At 42.3% G+C, this 21,782-nt stretch overlaps 1 long non-coding RNA gene across 1 annotated transcript; it reads right to left on the bottom strand.

The window, feature by feature from the left end:
- Positions 1 to 1,087: 1,087 nt before the first annotated feature.
- LOC138638361 (uncharacterized) lies at positions 1,088 to 20,148 on the bottom strand. The gene is made up of 3 exons (XR_011312490.1): positions 19,987 to 20,148; positions 9,611 to 9,641; positions 1,088 to 1,318 (listed from the first exon to the last, which is right to left on the bottom strand). It is a non-coding gene; the product is annotated as an uncharacterized lncRNA (long non-coding RNA).
- Between the last annotated feature and the right edge of the window lie 1,634 nt (positions 20,149 to 21,782).

Genomic DNA, 21,782 nt, shown 5'->3' on the forward strand with positions numbered 1-21,782 from the left:
CATAGCCATGCCCCCCAGTGATCATATTTTTATCCTCAGTATAACACGCCTATTGCTTTTATCTCACATTGTTTACAAATGGGAATCCTGATAATGCATCTTGAGGTAGAACAGATTGTAGGAAACAAGCAATGTGGGAACATTTCCAAAGAGCCAGAAGGATCTGTCACTGTAACTTGACACACAAGCCTTTCAATGTTCTGTTTCTTACTTCTTAAAAGTTTACTATGAATGATATTTCCACAGAACAATTTGGTTGTACAGTTTATGTAGGACTAAAATGTAAGAATTTATTGGATATTTTAATGATTCAGGAAATTTAAAGACAATTGATAGACATTGCTTGATGTTTAAACTATTATTTTATTAGTTTATGCATAGTTTGAAGAGAACTTTAAAATTATGATTTTGTAATTGTTGTGTCTTGAAGCATTTTTAGGCTGGAGCTACACAGAGACACAAGGTGCGCAACCAAAGATTACAATGTTTACTTGCATGTTGTGGTCGCAGCTAGAGATAGTTTCATAGTTTCATGGTTATAAGGATGAAGGTAGGTCTAAGGCCATGGAGTTCAACCTATAAACTAACATGTTGATCCAGAGGAAGACAGAACCCCCATGGGGAAAACACTAATAGCTCCATATTAGAGGAAAAATGTCTTCCCGAATCCTTAAGGCACTTTAGACTACTTTCCTGGATCAATGGACATCATAGGTCTAGTGCCTATGACCTTTAATATTGTATTTATCAAGAAAGGCATCCATGCCCTTCTTGAATTTTAGATGAGAGGATATTTTGACATTTTAATTTTCCAGTTTCGCCAAATTTTCTGTGAAAATTTCTATTACCATGAATAAATGTGTGCCTATCTCAACATACTAAAGAGAATTTTGTGATAGAAAACCAAGTTCACTGCCTATTTTTTTTTTAATTTACGTGGTATCTCTATTTGTTCTAGTAAATAATAATACATTATAAATATTTATGAGACACCTCAGTAGTCTATCTTACGAAATGGACATTTACTGAAATCTAAGTACATGTACAGATGACAGATTGGGAGCATACCAGGCTGTCTGGTCAGACATGAAAAGACAGGACTTTATTGTCATTTAGTCACCAAGTGACACAGTGTCACACTCTTTAACTCACAAACATGTACAGTAAAGATTTGGCACAAAAAGAAAACATTCTCACACCATATTCATTAATAAACATTAAGGAAGACACTTTAAAGCGCCAAACTCTTCAATGAAGACTCTTGACCAAACACATGTTCCTCATCTGTTATCCACACCATTCTCTTTGTCTCTTCTTCCTGAGGAGAGAGGTGAGAAAGAACACAGTAATACATGGCCAAAGACACTTCTCCAACAGATGGGAAGCTGGAGAAGAAAGGAGGTGATGGTGAAGAAGATGTTACCCATTGTAAATCCAGGTGAAAGAATGAAAGTACAACTTGTGATACAATTGAAGATCTCCAGAATGACATGTTCCTACAGCTGCACTGCTACACTCCCCATATCACATTAGTATATTGGAAACATTTTAAAAAGTTTCATCAAGTTTAAGAAATAAGCTCCAGGAGAGCACCCGGTCTTCACAATAGCAGTCTACAGTTATATCTAGGACCAGCATTAGATTAGTTTCATCCCTCGTTTTGGGAGACGTTAGTAGTCATCTATGCATCAACACTTCCAGTTCATATTGCTAAGACAAATACATATATATCTATACGGCATGTATGGAGCTAGCTCAGATTGCAGCAGTTTAACTTCTTAGATACCGCAGTTCCTATTGAGGCCTATAGTTCCTCCCCCCCATCCACCTTAAAAGGAATCTGTCAACAGGTTTTTGCTATGTAACCTGAGAAAAGAATGGGGTAGGGGTTAAAATACAGATTTCAATGAAGTGTCACATATCCAGCTATGTGCTGTGGTTTTATCACCGTGTGATTATTATTGTTTGGACTACATCAGCACGTGCATGCTAGTCTGATTCCGCCCCTGCCTGTGATTCTTTCTATAGAACTTGTACGTACAGAGACTGGTGTCGTTGCACACCAAAACCCATCAAACAATGGTTGGATTTCTCCGTATTTAAACTGCGCCCCTCTTGGAACTTTTTTCCATTTTTTTTTTCTATATGGAATAATGAATAACGGTATTCAAAACTATAACTTGTCACATAAAAAAACAAGGTCCATATGGCTATATCAAAGAAAAAATAAAAAAACATTATGGGTTTTGGAAGGCAAGGATCAAAAAGTAAAAGCTGAAAAATAGAAATATTGCTGTGTCTAGAAATAGTTACTTGAAAAATGGAAAATGTTAAGGATATTTTACTCAGGCAGATGACTGACCAATTGAGCATTTGTAGCTCGGGTGGATCATGAAAATTGCTTTAAAAAATATAATTTTATGAAGGTCAAAAATTAACATTGGTCCGCAGCACATCCCATTCTGTTAATAAAATTGACAGGAGAAGAAGAAAGCAGTAATAAAAATGATAATTCATACAAACGCCCTTCTCTTTATGATTATTGAAAATGGTTCTAAAGGAGGGCAGCCTGACTTTCTACAGTTGTGGCCAAAAGTATTGACACCCCTGCAATTCTGTCAGATAATATTCAGTTTCTTCCTGAAAATGATTGCAATCACAAATTATTTTGTATTATTATGTTCATTTAATTTGTCTTAAATGAAAAAACACAAAAGAGAATGAAGCAAAAAGCAAAACATTGATCATTTCACACAAAACTCCAAAAATGGGCCAGACAAAAGTATTGGCACCCTCAGCCTAATACTTGGTTGCACGACCTTTAACCAAATAAACTGCGACCAACCGCTTCCGGTAACCATCAATGAGTTTCTTACAATGCTCTGCTGTAATTTTAGACCATTCTTCTTTGGCAAACTGCTCCAGGTCCCTGATATTTGAAGGGTGCCTTCTCCAAACTGCCATTTTTAGATCTCTCCGCAGGTGTTCTATGGGATTCAGGTCTGGACTCATTGCTGGCCACCTTAGAAGTCTCCAGTGCTTTCTCTCAAACCATTTTCTAGTGCTTTTTGAAGTGTGTTTTGGGTCATTGTCCTGCTGGAAGACCCATGACCTCTGAGGGAGACCCAGCTTTCTCACACTGTGCCCTACATTATGCTCCAAAGTGTGTTGGTAGTCTTCAGACTTCATAATGCCATGCACACGGTCAAGCAGTCCAGTGCCAGAGGCAGCAAAGCAACCCCAAAACATCAGGGAACCTTCGCCATGTTTGACTGTAGGGACCGTGTTCTTTTCTTTGAATGCCTCTTTTTTTCTCCTGTAAAATCTATGTTGATGTCTTTGCCCAAAAAGCTTTACTTTTGTCTCATCTGACCAGAGAACATTCTTCCAAAACGTTTTAGGCTTTTTCAGGTAAGTTTTGGCAAACTCCAGCCTGGCATTTTTATGTCTCGGGGTAAGAAGTGGGGTCTTCCTGGGTCTCCTACCATACAGTCCCTTTTCATTCAGACGCCGACGGATAGTACGGGTTGACACTGTTGTACCCTCGGACTGTAGGGCAGCTTGAACTTGTTTGGATGTTAGTCGAGGTTCTTTATCCAACATCCACACAATCTTGCGTTGAAATCTCGTGTCAATTTTTCTTTTCCGCCCACATCTAAGGAGGTTAGCCACAGTGACATGGGCTGTAAACTTCTTGATGACACTGCGCACGGTAGACACAGGAACATTCAGGTCTTTGGAGATGGACTTGTAGCCTTGAGATTGCTCATGCTTCCTCACAATTTGGTTTCTCAAGTCCTCAGACAGTTCTTTGGTCTTCTTTCTTTTCTCCATGCTCAATGTGGTACACACAAGGACACAGGACAGAGGTTGAGTCAACTTTAATCCATGTCAACTGGCTGCAAGTGTGATTTAGTTATTGCCAACACCTGTTAGGTGCCACAGGTAAGTTACAGGTGCTGTTAGTTACACAAATTAGAGAAGCATCACATGATTTTTCGAACAGTGCCAATACTTTTGTCCACCCCCTTTTTTTATGTTTAGTGTGGAATTATATCCAATTTGGCTTTAGGACAATTCTTTTTGGGTTTTTTTTCATTTAAGACAAATTAAATGAAGATAATAATAACAAAGAATTTGTGCTTGCAATCATTTTTAGGAAGAAACTGGGTATTATCTGACAGAATTGCAGGGGTGTCAATACTTTTGGCCACAACTGTATATCATTGCATATTACATGCAATATGTCTGCCAGTTTTAATAGACGCTTACTTAAAAGACAGTGCTTTCTTTTTTTCCTGGACTGTACCAGGATAACAAAGATTAAGTAAAACATTGCAAGATGCTGTAGAAACAAGACAGACTTTCTCTTTAGCTTGATTTTGGACATTTTTGGATCCTTTTGTAATATATCATTGTAAATGTCAAAATGAAAAAAAAATTGCAAAATACTTCCTGAGATTGATGCCTTCATTACCAAACCAGAAAAAAATCATGCTCTGGTTTTCCTTGTTCTTATCTGAATGTGCACAATGTAGATTTAGTCTAAAGGCAGCAAAACCATGAGTGAGCACATATGGAAACACATGTGAAACAAACCAGAAAGTGTGTTAGATCTTAAAATCTGCAAAGTACTCTTCCTTTCTTCTTATGACAAGTTTATAATGTGTGTCGTGTGTGATGTACACTGCTCAAAAAGATAAAGGGAACACTTAAACAACACAATGCAACTCCAAGTCAACCACACTTCTTTGAAATCAACCTGTCCAGTTATGAAGCAACACCGATTGGGAATCAATTTCTCCTGCAGTTGTGCAAACGGAACAGACAACAGGTAGAAATGATAGACAATTAGCAAGACAACCCCTATAAAGGAGTGGTTGTGCAGGGGGTGACCACAGACCATTTCTCTGTGCTGAAAGGGAAGAAAATCCCAGCACTCACATGTTGAATGAATAATTAGTGTTTATTCCAATGCAAATCCAATAAGGAGGTTTCAGCCCATCCCAGACTTATTTCAACAGGATGGCGAACATCAATGCAAACTGTGGCAAGAAGGGTAGATGTGTCTGTCAGCACAGTGTCTAGAGCATGGAGCAGACACCAGGAGACAGGCCAGTATTCCAGGAGACATGGAGGGGGCCATAGGAGGGGAACAACTCAGCAGCAGGACCGCTATTTTCTCCGTTGTGCAAGGAGGAACAGGAGGAACAGTGCCAGAGACCTGAAAAATTACCTCCAGCAGGCCACTAACATCCATGTGTCTGCTGAAACTGTCAGAGGCAGACTCCATAAGGATTACAGCACAACACTGTGCAGGGTGATTGGCATTTGCTAGAGAACACCAAGATTGGCAGATTCGACATTGGCACCCTGTACTCTCCATGGAAGACAGTAGGTTCAAACTGAACACATTTGATAGAAGAGACAGAGTCTGGAGATGCTGTGGAGAACGTTCTGCTGCCTGCAACATCCTCCAGCATGACCGATTTGGCAGTGAATTAGTAATGGTTTGTTGAATCATTTCTTTGGAGGGCTACACAGCTCTCCACATGCTATCTAGAGGTTCCCTGACTGTCAATAGGTAGCGGGATGAGATCCTCAGACCCATTGTGAAACCATATGAAGGTGCACTGGGTCCTGGGTTCCTTCTGATGCATGATGATGCTAGGCCTCATGTGTCTGAAGTGTGTCAGTAGTTTCTGCATGATGAAGGCATTGATGCTGTGGACTAGCTTGCCCGTTCCACAGACCTGATTCCAATAAAGCACATCTGTGATATCAAATCTCAGTCAATCCACTAATGCCACGTTGCATCACAGACTGTCCAGTGGTTAACTGATGCTTTAATCTAGGTCTCAGAGGAGATCAATCAGGATAGCATCAGCTGCCTCATTAAGAGCAAGCCCATGCATTGTAGGGAGGTCATACTGGTACATGGAGGCCACACACACTACTGAGCATCATTTCCTTCTCTTGAGTCATTTCCACTGAAGTTGGAGAAACCAGTAATTTGATTTTCCACTTTTATTGTGAGTATCATTCCAAATCCAGACCTCCATGCACTATTAATTTTGATTACATTGATCATTTTTATGATTTATTGTTCTCAACACATTCCTCTATGTAATGAATAAAGATTTGCAGCTAGAATATTTCATTCAGTGATACCTAGGATATGGTGGTATTTTAGTGTCCCCTTTATTTTTTTGAGCAGTGTTTATAATGTGGGTATCACCTGCAGTGAGACCCATGTGTGTAATTCCAGCAGCTCCCATCTCTGTACAGAAATTCACAGCAGCAGACCTTAATGAATCTCTTGCTTGCTGCACTACCCTGAACTACAACTCCCAGAAGACATTGCCCTTCTCTGCATCATAGGGGAGGAGGAGCAGCCGAGGAAGTGACTGATTGGCTGAGCGAGCTGGAGAAGAAGGGAGGAGGGTTCGAGACACCACAGGAGCAGAGCCCAGTGTGCAGACTGATGCTTCTGCTAATCCCTGGGGTAGGACTGTGAGCAGTGACATTGCACCAGAACCCCAGACTAGCCAGATGATTCGGGAATACCCTCCTCCCCCTGGCTTCACCGAAAGAAGAATTCTGCCTCCCATTCCTAAGGGAGTGAATCCTGAAGCCCCCGTGTGACTACAGAAAAGCTTCTTCAAAGGATCAAAAAATAAAAACTTTCTATAAGCGAGCCTTGCTGGGATTGATGGTTCCACACACTTGAAGTGAAGGAAGTTTTGTTTTGTTATGTGCACCAATAAGGTCTACAAGAGCTCCATCATCCGCGCAACTGGGCCCCAACAGTGAACTGTGTTGTTAGGCTACAGCCATTTATAGTTAAGCAGTTTTAGCTAGGAGTGTTTGTTGCTATTTAAAGGGAAAGTGTCATCCCTATATTTTAAGTTAACTGCAAATCCTTAACTGATTCTCTATGTGTAAATTGTGAATACTGTTTGACTTATTATTACTTGTCCTCCCCCTTACCATATTTACCATTTACCTTCCTTCCCAGCAAACATGTTTACGTTGTCAACCTCATCTCCTTGTGAGTGTATATGGAGTGTGTACAGGGGTTTCCCGAATCGACCCCTGGCAGAAGAGGAAGACCCTTCTGCATCACACAACAACTCCCAGCAAGATTTGGGTGGAAGCACTGCGCTATATTGAGGTGAGAACTATCAAAACACCCTGCCCACAGAGGTGGCTTTTAGGGGTGGTGTGTATGTGTGTAATATATATGATGTGTGTGATAAGTGATGTTTTAGTCACTGATCACTATTAATGAAACTGTATAATCATTTTTTGGTGAACTGTGCCTTAGAAAGCTACAAAAGTGGCTAAACAAATAGCAATTCAAAAAGTGCACAGAAAGATGGACATGAATCACTGAGAATTATTGTGGTCTACAAGATTTGAAAAGGAAAAAAGGTTTGTATAAAAGCAGTGATACAGCAGCTCTACACATTAAAGGGAATCTGGCATCAGGTTTTTGTTACCTCATCCAAGAGCAATATAATGTAGAGAAACAGACTGTGATCCAAGAAAGGTATCACTATGTATTTACATTGTCTATAGACAGTGAGCTGCTTATCACAGGGGGGACGGAGTCAGACAAGTGCCCATCACCAGTCAGTCACAGCAATGATAATCACCAGGTGAATAAACCTTCAGTCTAAGAAAAGAACAGCACACAACTTGACATGTGACACATCACTGAATTCTTCATCCCTCAAGCCGGTTTTCGCCTTTATGACCAGACCAAATTTTACAATTCTGACCAGTGTCATTTTATGTAGTAATAACTCTGGGACAATCAATGAAATCCATTCATTCTGATATTGTTTTCTCGTGACATATCGTCCTTCATGATAGTGCTCAATATGAATTGGGTTTATTTATGAAAATATCAGAAATTTGGCAAACATTTTGAAAATTCGCAATTTTTCAATCTTTTAATTTTAAACCAAAGATATTTAAAAAACATTTTTTTTACTTTGTCCCTCTATGGGACTTTCACTTTTTGCAGTGTGATTGCAGTTATAAAGCATTGCAACGCACTAACATTGCCATGCTTTATAAATAATGATGGGAGAACTCGAACAATAACGTTTGGGGTCCATACTGAAAATCTACTGTTCAGGCACGGACCTCGAACACGGACTTCTCCAGTCCGTGTCACTCTTCGGATTTGGCATCTCGAACATTGGGTGTTTTCCTGCTGTCATCTGCACGACAGTGCAAGAAACACCAGCGACTCTGATCGATGATAAGATTATTATCGCTGATCAGAGGACCAGCACCTGTGACTGGCGGTAAAAAGATTACCTCCTACCCCCTGAAGAAGCGGTAACAAGTGAACGCGAAACGCGCGTTGGGGATTGTCACCCAGGAACCGGACAGGACTCTTTCTGCTTACATGGGTAATTCACTCTCTTGATTGTTCTGTTGTTACATTAGGTACATGTGTTGATCTTTTGATATACGGATACCACTAGTAGACTTGTAATAAGATCACCACATGCCCTATACAGTACAGCCCATGTATAGCTAGTACTCTATTTCTGATGAGTTGTCATCATATATACCATTCTAATATTATTAACTGGGCCCTGTCCTATATACCTGGTTGACACAGATGTGCCTTAGGATATAGTTACCGTGCACCTGATACCAGTGATTATTATTGATTTATTTGTATTTTTGTTCAAATTTACTTAATAAAATATTACTTTTTTACTATACTTTGTGGCTAGTGTTGACTCATAGTTCTCCAATTCCTGATTATCTGATATTGAGTCGCCATATATGTGCATCTTATTGTACTCATTACTTACACTCATTGCTCCTATCACAGAGGCATCGGTTGATGTGAGTACTACTATCAGCCTACACCAGCTGCTGCTAATAACAGTGCAAAAAATAAATAACCAAAAAGAGAGTCAATCAAAAGTAAATCCCACTTTAAAGTGTGACACTCCTTGAAAAGTCATGGAGTGCCACAAGGCCAGGAACACATAGGGTCTACAGGCAACAGTATATGTGTGCATATGACAATGATAGAATAATAATATGGTGCTACATTATTGGTGCTCCAATCACAAGAGAACAATCTTAAATAAAGTAAAGGCACTGTAGCTTAGTCAACCATCAGTTCACTGTATACACAACACTGTTAATAAACCCCTGAATAGAGATGAAATCAATCACATATCATACAAGCAGTCCATAGGCTGCAAATGTAAAATGCAAAGTTAACAGCCCATAGATTACCTGGCAATGAGGTGTGGCAGCCCCAATGCATGTTTCGTGTCGGCTTCTTCTGGGGTTTGCCAGGTAATACACTCATCCATTAGAAGCACCAATTCTAGCACTTTGGCCAGCTCTTTTCACTTGCCCTATGGTGGTGGCAAGTGGGGTTAAGATTTGTGAGGTTGATGTGACCTTTGTATTGCCAGGTGATATCAAGCCCACAGGTTAGTAATGGAGTGGTGTCTAACCCCCATAGTACATTTTGAAATAAACAAACAGCCAGAATAAAGACCTTTAATAAATTACACAAACTCCTTTTATTTGAAGTAAAAATAAAAAAATAAATTTTACTCACCTTACGCTCATTTAATTGAAGCCACTGTCCCCTGTAAAAAACAGAAAATAATAAACAACAGAAATACTCAGTACTCAACCTTACACCTAATCCACCAATGACCAAGTCCCCTGAAAAAAAGAAAAATAATAAATAACCACATCCCTCACCAGTCCGAAGGGTAGCTTATTCATACTGTCCCACAATGATTTGGTTGATTTGGAGAGCAGTCACATCAGTGACCGCTCTCCTCATCATCCAGCTTACATTGATGGGAGTAATACGCTCCTGTCATTCTCTAGCACTGAGCTCCTGTGAGAAAGGTCCCCGGACTTTTATAGGAGCCATGTCAAAAGTAGGAACTCAACTATGAACTATAGTGAAGTTTCTCACCAGAGCTCAGCTCTAGACACTGACAGGAGCGTGTATCACAGCTGATGCTTACCGCTGATCAAAGGCAGTGTTTGCCACATTCTCATGCAGATGACAGCATGGCAAACAACAAATGGTCAGGCCCCCATTCATCTGAATAAGTTTCGGGTTCTGGTTCGGGTACTGTTCTGGTACTTGAAACAAACTTGATTTAAATGTTTGTCTGAACCCACCGGACCTGAACATCTAGAGGTTTGCCCATCACTATTTATAAACTGTCAGTGCTTCATTGACACAAGCTTGTTAGACAATGTTCTGCTCATGTTCTAACAAGCTTGCTAGTCCTGGTGACCCAGAAGTCGTCATGACAACTTTGGGTTACCATGACAACAATCGGCCCCTTGTAATGATGTGCGGGGGTGCTGATTGGAAGGAAGGGGGAGCCCCTAAGCTCTCACTTTGCCTCCTAAATGCTGCGATCAATATCACCATCCAATTGATATTAATGATCTATACTACTTAAGGTTAGGTCATTAATGTTATGGGTCCTGACAGCCCCTTTAACTTACTTATGATTAGCTCATCTTAAAATGAATAGTTTCCATTTTGGTCCAACCCTACCTCTATGCAACAAGCTGTCATCATGGCATTATCTGTTGGGTACCTCATCCTGTTCCCAAAACTCCATCTTCCATACCCTATAAAATGCTATAAGGATATGTCTTTTGTGTGGATGGGCCTAGTTTTGAAGTGCTAATGCTGCTTGAATGAGTTGTCAGATGTCTTTAGTCAACAGTAGAAAACCTGAAAAAGGTTTATTGATTTTTATAAAGGGTAAAGTGTTTGTTTGCTAAGATCTTTGCTAAATTCCCTTCTTTTTAAATTCTAGTACTTGTGTGTATGCCCCTTTACTTGTGACCCTATCATCTATTGTATACAGCAAGGTTACATGCAACGAGACCTTTTGTCAGCCACGTTTGATGCTGTTTAGCTCAGTCTGAGCGTAATTTAAATGATTTGATATTAGGATTTCTATTACCAGGGCATCACTGTAAAGGTTATGGATTGTGGGCGCATAGATTGCTGTATTTATCATAAAGAGTAAGGCTACTCTGGTAAGGTTTACTGGGTGGAATAAAAATTGGACTGTGCCTGTTTTAACTCATTGTGCTGTCGAGTGCATTGAGTGTATTGAGTTCCTCTTCTACTCTTCTATTCTAAAGAAAATATCTAGGCTACAATTGGGTGAGGCAAGGCACAACTTTAATTTGCATTTCAATTTTATTTTGGGATCCTAATGCAGTCACTTCAGTTGTCCTTTGGTATTTTTAAATGAGAGATATGCCCCATGACCAACACATAGGTTTTAAATTGAATCAGATAATTAAATCAGATCAAAGTCAGATTTCTCTTGCCTCCATTATTAGTGAAAGGGATTGGTCACTTTATACTTATGTGGACACAAGGGGGATCGTTGGGCGACCAGGTCCGCTTGCCAGAACCGCATGGGCCAGGGATCGTTCCCGCCAAACGCTGCTTTCCTTTTAATGTGGGCAGAACACTATTCAGACAACACAGGCTCATGGTAAAACAGTGTGGCAATAATTTATTGAACCTCCAACACACAATAGCATACAGAACAGTCCCAGCAAATACCCAAGATGGTGCAAATTACAGAGTCTCACCTTCTGCTGACTCGCCGGGACTGGAGCTTCTTCCAGTGTCGCATACACAAGCTGAATTTTTGTGTTTTTCTTTATACTTTTGCATTTTTTGCAAGCCGGGGCGTGGCCACACTTTTCTGGGCTGGTAATTACATGTAAAAGCTTCCCCAGACTGATGTCCATAGATTGAGATCTGGTCCTTATGTCTGCCCTTGTTCACACACTGAGGTCAACTCTGACACATGGTAAGGTTTTTAATATTAGACAACGTAGGACCGTCCCAATCAGGGCACCTTGACAATGGTGGGATGGCTTTTATGCTATTTTTTTTTTTTTAATCAAAAACAGTGTTACTAAGAACCCTGAGTTATTTAAATGCACTTGGTTTTTATTTATCTAGTTACAGCAGGGTTTTTTGCTCATTTTGTCTCTTGTAGGTTCTGTGTACTTTATGGCCAATGTGAACATGCGTTTATGTGCTGCATGTATACCAACTTAATCCAAGCTCGATGTTTGTGTGTTTTTTTATCATATTTTATTTTTCCCCATTAGTACAGGTGAAATATGCTGCAGGAATTGACATTGTGCAGATTTAAATCTGCAAGGAAAAAATAAGCAATGTGTGCATGAGACTACAGGGATCTCATTCACTTTGCTTGAACTGTAAAACCTTGTATACTTTCCGTGTGCACATAGCCTTTCAGATAATTGGAGAGAGTCACAAACTGAATAATTTATATTATTGGGAGTCAGAGATTATAGTTAATGGGGGGCACAGTGCTGCTTATCATTTTTTATTTTTAATGGTGCTTGGCCAGTAGGATATTAATGGTGGGTACATATCTGTATTCGGGGGGGGAGACACATGAACAGAGGGGGAAATAAGTATTTGATCCCTTGCTGATTTTGTAAGTTTGCCCACTGACAATGACATCAACAGTCTATAATTTTAAGGGTAGATTAATTTTAACATTGAGAGATAGAATATCAAAAATAAAATCCACAAAATCACATTGTATAAATTTATTTACATTTTCCAGTGAGAAATAAGTATTTGATCCCCCACCAACCATTAAGAGTTCTGGTTCCTACAGACCAGTTAGATGCTCCTAATCATCCGTTACTTGCATTAAAGACAGCTGTCTTACATAGTCACCTTTATAAAAGACTCCTGTCCACAGACTCAATTAATCAGTCAGACTCCAGCCCCTACAACATGGGCAAGACAAAAGAGCTTTATAAGGATGTCAGGGAAAAGATCATAGACCTGCACAAAGCTGGAATAAGTAAGAAACTGGGTGAGAAGGAAACAACTGTTGGTGCAATAGTAAGAAACTGAAGAAATGCAAAATGATTGTCAATCAACATTGATCTGGGGCACCATGCAAAGTCTCACCTCATGGGATATCCTTGATTATTAGGAAGGTGAGAGAGCGGCCTACAACTACATGGGGGAGCTTGTTAATGATCTCAAGGTAGCTGGGACCACAGTCACCAAGAAAACCATTTTTAACACATTACACTGTAAAGGTTTAAAAGCCTGGTGTGTCCGCAAGGTCCCCCTGCTCTAGAAGGCACATGTGCAGGCCCATATGAAGTTTGCCAATGAACACCTGGATGATTCTGTGAGTGATTGGGAGAAGGTGCAGTGGTCAGATGACAACATCTTTGGCATCTTTGGCATTAACTCAACTTGCCATGTTTGGAGGAAGAGAAATGCTGCCTATGACCCAAAGAACATCGTCCCCACTGTCAAGCATGGAGGTTGAAACATTATGTTTTCGGGGTGTTTCTCTGCTAAGGGCACAGGACTACTTCACCGCATCAATGGGAGAATGGATGGAGCCATGTACCTTAAAATCCTGAGTGACAACAGCATTCCCTCCGCCAAGACATTGAAAATGGGTCGTGGCTGGGTCTTCCAGCAAGACAATGACCCAAAACATACAGAGAAGGCAACAAAGGAGTGGCTCAAAAAGAAGCACATTAAGGTCACGGAATGGCCTAGCCAGCCTCCAGACCTTAATCCCATAGAAAACTTATGGAGGGAGTTGAAGCTTTGAGTTGCCAAGCAACAGCCTCAAAATCTTAATGATTTAGAGATTATCTGCAAAGAGGAGTGGACCAAAATTCCTCCTGACATGTGCGCAAACCTCATCATCAACTACTAAAAACATCTGAGTGCTGTGCTTGCCAGCAAGGATTTTGTCACCAAGCATTAGGTCTTTTTTGCCAGAGGGATCAAATACTTATTTCCCACTGCAAAATGCAAATAAATTTATATAATTTTACATTGTGATTTTCTGGATTTTATTTTTTATAGTCTATCAAATGTTCTCAATGTTTAAAATTAACCTACCCTTAAAATTATAGACAGTTCAAATCTTTGTCAGTGGGCAAACTTACAAACTCAGCAAAGGATCAAATATTTATTTCCCCCACTGTATGTATACAATGTATGTGACATTGTTATTTTCAAGGCTGCGAAGATCATCATGACAAGACGAGTTGTGGCTGTGAGATGTTGACATGAAGGTCTGACCAGATGGAGAAGAAACAGGAGAAAACTGCTCTAATCAGACGAGACGTCAGCAGTAAGTGCCTGGATCTAGATATTATTCAGTATTTGCATTGTGTGACGTGGAGTGATAATGTTTTTTGTAAAATCACTTATTCTACATTCTCATCTTTGTGTGAAATGTCTGTGTACTTCCAGGCATTTTTATTGGATGGCACACGGGCTCATAGAGTTTTATAGGTCCATTCACACATACATAAAAATCACGGATCTGAGAATGAGATCCGTGAGGGTCAGAGAATGTTCTGTTCTGATCTGATTTTGAGGATTAGAATAGGACATGCTCAATGCATCTGTAAAAGCTTGCAGCACATGAAACTGCACATGGATACAGGAATGTAACCTTACTATGTATAGCACAGTGCCTTAGTATATAGTGTACTCACTTATTATGTATAGCACAGTCCCTTAGTATATTGTGTACTCAGTTATGTATAGCAGAGTCCCTCAGTATATAGTGTGCTTACTTATTGTGTATAACACCATCCTTAGTTACATACTGTAGATTCCTCTTTTATTATGTATAACACTGTCCCTTATTACGTACCATCCTCTCTAGTTATATATGGTGCCGTCCCTTATTATATAGATTTCTCTGCTGTTATGTACAGTGCTGTCTCTTACATAGTGTATTCTTGTTATTTTTGCTATTCACATGGCCCTCTTTTACTACATAGTCCCCACTCTTCTTAGATATAAAATGACTGCTGATGGGGCAGCATCTCACCAGATGAGTCCATCAGCTTCTCCATTAGAAAAGAAGCTTTCCCATGCTCCATCAGCCATCATTACATTATACATCTAACAAGACAGGACAGTATGTAATAAAGACAGGGCACTATATAATTCGATATGTAAGGGACGGTGCTGTACATAACAAGTGAAGGTACTGTGTGAAAAGGGAAGGTAATATAATAAAAGAGACCATATAAAAGAGACTATATACACTGCTCAAAAAAATAAAGGGAATACTTAAACAACAGAATATAACTCCAAGTAAAGGTACCTTCACACTGAGCAACTTTAGAACGATAACGATAGCGATCCATGGCGTTGCAGCGTCCTGGATAGCGATATCATTGTGTTTGACACGCAGCAGCAATCAGGATCCTGCTGTGACATCGCTGGTCGGAGCTAGAAGGCCAGAACTTTATTTCATCGCTGGATCACCCGCTGACATCGCTGAATCGGCGTGTGTGATGCCGATCCAGCGATGTCTTCACTTGTAACCAGGGTAAACATCGGGTTACTAAGCGCAGGACCTCGCTTAGTAACCTGATATTTACCCTGGTTACCATTGTAAATGTAAAAAAAACAAACACTACATACTTACATTCCGGTGTCTGTCGCGTCCCCCGGCGTCAGCTTCCCTGCACTGTGTCAGCGCCGGCCGGCCGTAAAGCAGAGCACAGCGGTGACGTCACCGCTCTGCTTTACGGCCGGCGCTTACACAGTGCAGGGAAGCTGACGCCGGGGGACGCGACAGACACCGGAATGTAAGTATGTAGTGTTTGTTTGTTTTTTACATTTACAATGGTAACCAGGGTAAACATTGGGTTACTAAGCGCGGCCCTGCGCTTAGTAACCCAATGTTTACCCTGGTTACCCGGGGACTTCGGCATCGTTGGTCGCTGGAGAGCTGTCTGTGTGACAGCTCTCCAGCGACCACACAACGACTAAACAGCGACGCTGCACCGATCGGCATCGTTGTCTATATCACTGCAGCGTCGCTTAATGTGACGGTACCTTAAGTCAAACTTCTGTGAAGTCAAACTGTCCACTTAGGAAGCAACACTGTTTGACAATCAATTTCACATGCTGTTGTGCAAATGGAATAGACAACAGATGGAAATTATTGGCAATTATCAAGACACACTCGATAAAGGAGTGGTTCTGCAGGAACCACTGTGGGGACCACCGACCACAACTCAGTACCAATGCTTTCTGGCTGATGTTTTGGTCACTTTTGAATGTTGGTTTGTGGTAGCATCAGACGGACTCTACAACCCACACAAGTGGCTCAGGTAGTGCACTCATCCAGGATGGCACAAAAATGCGAGCTGTGGCAAGAAGGTTTGCTGTGTCTGTCAGCGTAGCATCCTGAGGCTGGCGGCGCTACCATGAGACAGGCCAGTACATCAGGATATGTGGAGGGGGCCGTTGGAAAAGCAACCACCCAGCAGCAGGACTGCTACCTCAGCCTTTGTGCAAGGAGAAACAGGAGGAGCACTGCCAGAGTCCTGCAAAATGACCTCCAGCAGGCCACAAATGTGCATGTGTCTGCACAAACGGTTAGAAACCGACTCTATGAGGATGGTCTGAGTGTCCAACATTCACAGATTGGGGTTGTGCTCACAGCCCAACACCGTGCAGGACGCTTGGCATTTGCCACAGAGCACCAGGATTAGCAAATTCGCCACTGGCGCCCTGTGCTCTTCACAGATGAAAGCAGGTTCACACTGAGCATATATGACAGGCGTGACAGAGTCTGGAGACGCCATGGAGAGCGATCTGCTGCCTGCAAATCCTTCAGCATGAATGGTTTAGCAGTGGGTCAGTAATGGTGTGAGGTGGCATTTCTTTGGAGGGCCGCATAGTCCTCCATGTGCTTGCCAGTGGTAGCCTGACTACCATTAGGTACCGAGATGAGATCCTCAGACCCCCTGTGAGACCATATGCTGGTGCGGTTGGCCCTGGGTTCAGGGCCGGCGTCAGCACCCGGCGTACCCGGGCAAGCGCCGGGGCCCTGGCTCACAGGGGAGCCCATTCAGGGCCTGCGGTAGGGGCAGGCAGCTGCAAGTGCCTAGGGCCCCCGCTCCCCCAGGGGCCCTCAGCTAGCGGCACATCATGCAGCCGCTATGGGGCCCCTGTGAGCCATGGGGGCACGCCTGCCACCAGCGCCGACTCCCCTGCTACATTGAACTATACCGGCGTCTGCCGGTAAAGTTGAAAGCAAATGATGGAGGAGAGAGCGTCACCTGATGCTCCCTCTCCCATCATTCCCCGCTCTGCCTCTGACACTGCGGGTGCATGATGATGTCATCGTGCACTCGCTGTGTGTCAGGCAGTGCAGCAGCAGCAGCCGAGACCGGAGCAGGGAGCAGGGCGGGCACGTTGAGAGGTGAGGAGTGGTGTTTTTTTAACTATAACAGTGAGTGCTGGACTGGACTATGGGGCCATTCTTGGGGGGAGGGGGGCTGTGCTGTATACTACATGTCTGTGCTATATACTACATGGTTGTTCTATATACTACGTGGGCCATGTTATATACTACATGTGCTGTGCTATATACTACGTGGGCTGTGTTATATAATATGTGGCTGTGCTATATACTATATGGGCTGTTATATGCTACGTGGGCTGTGCTATATACCGCATGGCTGTTCTATATACTACGTGGGCCGTGTTATATACTATGTGGCTGTGCTATATACCATATGGGCTGTTATATGCTACGTGGGCTGTGCTATAAACTATGTGGCTGTGTTATATGCTTCGTGGGCTGTTATATACTACATGGCTGTGTTATATGCTACGTGGCTGTGTTATATACTACGAGGGCTGTTATATACTACATGACTGTGTTATATGCTACATGGGCTGTGTAATATACGATCATGAATCATGGTATGTGTTAAAGGGGGGCCCACTGAGACTATTTCACCTGGGGCCCTCAAAAACTTGGAGCCGGCCCTGCCTAGGTTCCTCCTAATGCAGGACAATGCCTGACCTCGTGTGACTGGAGTGTGTCAGCAGTTCCTGCAAGATGAAGGCATTGAAGCTGTGGACTGGCCTGCCCATTCCCCAGACCTGAAACCGATTGAACACATCTGAGATTACATGTCTTGCACCATCCGCCAATGTCACGTTGCACCACAGACTGTCCAGGAGTTGGCGGATGCTTTAGTCCAGGTCTGGATGGAGATCCCTCAGGAGACCATCCGCCGCCTCATCAGGAGCATGCCCAGGCATTGTAAGGAGGTCATACAGGCACGTGGAGGCCACACACACACTACTGAGCATCATTTTCTTGTCTTGAGGCATTTCCACTGAAGTTGGATCAGCCTGTAACTTCATTTTGCACTTTGATTTTGAGCATCATTCCAACTCCAGACCTCCATGGGATATTAGTTACGTTGAATTACGTTGATAACTTTTAGGTTTTATTGTTCTCAACACATTCCACTATGTAATGAATAAAGATTTACAACTGGAATATTTCATTCAGTGATATCTAGGATGAGGGATTTTAGTGCTCCCTTTATTTTTTTGAGCAGTGTATATAAAAGAAGAGGGACCCAGACACATTTCTTGCACAGGTGCCCCAATCTGTCAGTGTTTGGCCCTGTTTGTACCCCATTTATATTTTCAGTTTTGCCAAAATTGGGACCATGATTAAGAGGGGACCTGGTAGAACACAAAGCGAAAGAACTGGGGGCACTCTCAGCTATCGAATCTCAAACCACCTCTACTTGTTCTCCCCCATACCATTTGTACATCGATACTTGGGCCTACGAAATTACGCAGAATATAAACATTGCACAGTGCACATATGATTTCATCCACAACATTGCCATGGGGCATCCCTACAAAAGCAGCTTATACATTTCATCCACAGAGCAAGGGGTAGAGTACCCTTACAGAAGAAGCTTACAAATTTCACCCGCAGAGCATGGGGCACAGTATCCCCACAGTAGCTGATAAAAAATTTCACCCATAGAGCATGTTTTCACATTTCCCCCACAGATCCAAAATTTCAGCTCTAGTAGCATATATTACAGCAGCCGTCGATTAAAAACTAGTAGTATGATTTTGGATCGAGCTGGCTGTTCACTTAGAGGCTTGCTACCAGCAGTCCATTTAAAAATTTCACCCACAGATTATGGGGCAGAATACCCCCACAGAAGCAGCTTACAAGTTTCACCCGCAAAGCATGGGGCAGAGTACCCCCACAGAAACAGTTTACAAATTTCACCCACAGATTATGGGGCAGAGCAGCTTACAAATTTCACCCGCAAAGCATGGGGCAGAGTACCCCCACAGAAACAGCTTACAAATTTCACCCACAGACCATGGGACACTATACCTCCGCAGCAGGAGTTTACAAATTTCACCCACAGACCATGGAGCAAAGTACCCTAACAGAAGCAGCTTACAAATTTCACCCACAGACCATGGGGCAGAGTACACCCATAGAAGCAGCTTACATATTTCACCCACAGTCGACCATGGGACAGCATACACCCAAAGAAGCAGCTTACAAATTTCACCTACGGTGAAATTTGTTAGCTGCTTCAGTGGGGGTACTCTGCTCCATGCTCTGTGGTTGAAACTTTTTATCAGCTTCTATGGGGGATAGAAGCTGATAAAAAGTTTCAACCACAGAGCATGGAGCAGAGTACCCCCACTGAAGCAGCTAACAAATTTCACCCACAGAAAATGTGGCAGAGTACCCCTAAAAAGTAGCTTGCAAATTTCACCCACAGACCGTGGGGCAGAGTACCCCCACAGAAGCAGCTTACAAATTTCACCCACTGACCATGGGGCACAATACCCCCACAGAAGCTGATAAAAAATGTCACCCACTGAGCATGGGGCACTGTACCCCCACCGAAGCAGCTTTCAAATTTAACCCACATACCATAGGGCAAAATACCCCCCACCAAAGCTGATTAAAAATTCCCCCACAGACAATGGGGTACAGTACCCCACAGAAATTGATAAAAAATTTCACCCACATAGCACATAGTTTTCACATTTCCCCCAAAGAGCCAAACTTTTACCTTTAGTAGGGTATAGTAGAGCAGCTGCAGATAAAAAGCTAGTCGTTTCATTCTTGATACAGCTGGCAGTCTGCCGCGATGCTTGCTGTTGGAAGTGCCAGCTCCTTTGCTTTGAGACACCACCCCAATGCTGTTGCCTTTGGATCCTTGGGGCCTGAAGTGCTTCCCTTGAAAAAAAAAATATTATTCAAAGCAGGCAATACTTCAGATAGGGGTAATGGAATTGTACTCTATTTTCTTGGTTGTTGGATTGGGGCCATGATTAATAGGGGACCCAGTGTAACTCAAGACTAAGGAACCTGAGGCATTCTTAGCCATCCAGTTGCAAAGCGTCTCTATTTGTTCTCCTTTTAACCATTAGTACAGGGATTCTTGGGCCTATGAAGTTATGCAGAACATAAACATTGCACAGAAGCTGATTAAAAATGTCACCCCCAGACAGTGGAGCACAGTACCCCCACAGGTAGGGTTGCAGAGGACGCACAGCGGCTTTTGGCACACTACTCCCACAGGCAGGGTGCAGAGTACACACAGATGCTTTTTGCATAGTATTCCCCACATATATGGGTGCAGAGTACACACAACGGATTTTTGTCACAGATATGGGTGCATAAGATTTGAACAATTTGCACATATATTAGTATCACAGACATGGGTGTATAACAGCAAAAAAAATATTTTGACGCACAGTACTATCAGAGACGTGGGTGCATAAGAGTAGAAAATTTAGTTTAAACGCACATGAGTCCCACTGACACGGTTGCAGATTAGAACAACTTTTGGGCACACACAGTACTATCACATATACGGGTGCAGAGTTCACATATAGTGTGTTTTTGGAACACTACGAATGCGTAAAACCTATACTGTCCCTCATTACAGCTGCATCCCTCATCCTGTCCCAGAGCAAAAAAAAAATAATCTTGAAACCGGAAGAAGTTCAAGTGGAGGAGGAGGCAAAAGAGGTGGAGATGGACATGGTGAGGTAGATGGAAGAAGCAAGGGAGGAGTAATCCAAAACAGTTCTTTTTTCCTTATATTTTTTTAAACTTGTATTTAGGGATGAGCGAACGTACTCAGTGATACTCGAATATCGTTCGAGTATCTGGGTGCTTGGAAGTGCTCGGCATTCAACAAGCATTGGTTGGTGCTTGGATTTGAAGTTCGAATCCCCACCCCGCTTGTTTGGAGCCAGTTACACAGCCAATAGGCATGAGGGAATTTCCAGACTCAGTGTAATGCCGTAGACATTTTAGTAATGACATTGCTGTGATTGGCTACCCGCATTACCTCATCAGACATTATAATTTAGCAATGCCGCACTTGGCTCACTGACACCTTTGCACAGCTCAGAGATTGTTTTGATTAGAGCGAGAGGATGTATCCAGGTCTGTGTGTGCACATTTTAACTAATCAGAGTCCTCTAGAGTTGATATTGGTGCTGATGCTGAACCATCAAACTAACAGTTCTTCTAAGGGCTAGCCTTGTGCTTTGCTATTTGTATCAGATACATTCTGCATTTAGCCTAGGGACAGTAGCAGGAGCAGGTAGAGGGGCAAAATACAGCATCTAGGCAGGGCTTAAGACTTTGCAGTTCATTGCTAAATATATACTGTAGCTGCTGCACGTGTCCAGATTCTGTTGTCATTCTAAGGCCACATTCACACGTTCGTTTTTATCCTGTGGGTTCTCCCGCAGCGGATTTGATAAATCTGCAGGGCAAACCCGCTGCGGTTATCCCTGCAGATTTATCACGGTTTGTCCTGCGGGTTCCGCTGCGGGTTCCGCTGCGGGA

This window comes from Ranitomeya imitator, chromosome 5 (assembly GCF_032444005.1).
Source record: "Ranitomeya imitator isolate aRanImi1 chromosome 5, aRanImi1.pri, whole genome shotgun sequence".
NCBI classification, from domain to species: Eukaryota; Metazoa; Chordata; class Amphibia; order Anura; family Dendrobatidae; genus Ranitomeya; species Ranitomeya imitator.